Genomic DNA, 338 nt, shown 5'->3' with positions numbered 1-338 from the left:
TGGCGGAGCAGACACGCTCGGAGGGAGCGGGGCTGGCGGCGATGGCAAGGTGGGGCCATGCAGAGCCCAGACACACGCGAGAGCAGCGCCGCTCGGAGGGCGCGCAGCAGCCGCAACGCGGGGGCCAGACCGAGACGTTGGAGTCAGCATGGCAGCGGCCACACGGGACCAGCACCCCTGACAAACACGCAAGCACGTGATAGGAGAAGTTATAGCAACGAAAATCACAGGAACTGTGAAATGGTACAATGTGAAAAACAACTATGTTATAACACGACGAGATGATACAGGGGAAGATTTATTCATCCATAGAACTGCCATTAAAAGGAATAACCCTC

General features: G+C 56.5%; 1 long non-coding RNA gene across 1 annotated transcript in view; it reads left to right on the top strand.

The window, feature by feature from the left end:
• LOC108444622 overlaps nt 1–338 on the top strand; it is a 25,277-nt gene that overhangs the window by 15,579 nt on the left and 9,360 nt on the right. The gene's annotated exons all lie outside the window — the stretch shown is intronic.

This window comes from Corvus brachyrhynchos, unplaced genomic scaffold (assembly GCF_000691975.1).
Source record: "Corvus brachyrhynchos isolate BGI_N302 unplaced genomic scaffold, ASM69197v1 scaffold532, whole genome shotgun sequence".
Classification (NCBI taxonomy): domain Eukaryota; kingdom Metazoa; phylum Chordata; class Aves; order Passeriformes; family Corvidae; genus Corvus; species Corvus brachyrhynchos.
This window is presented reverse-complemented; position numbering and strand designations above follow the sequence as displayed.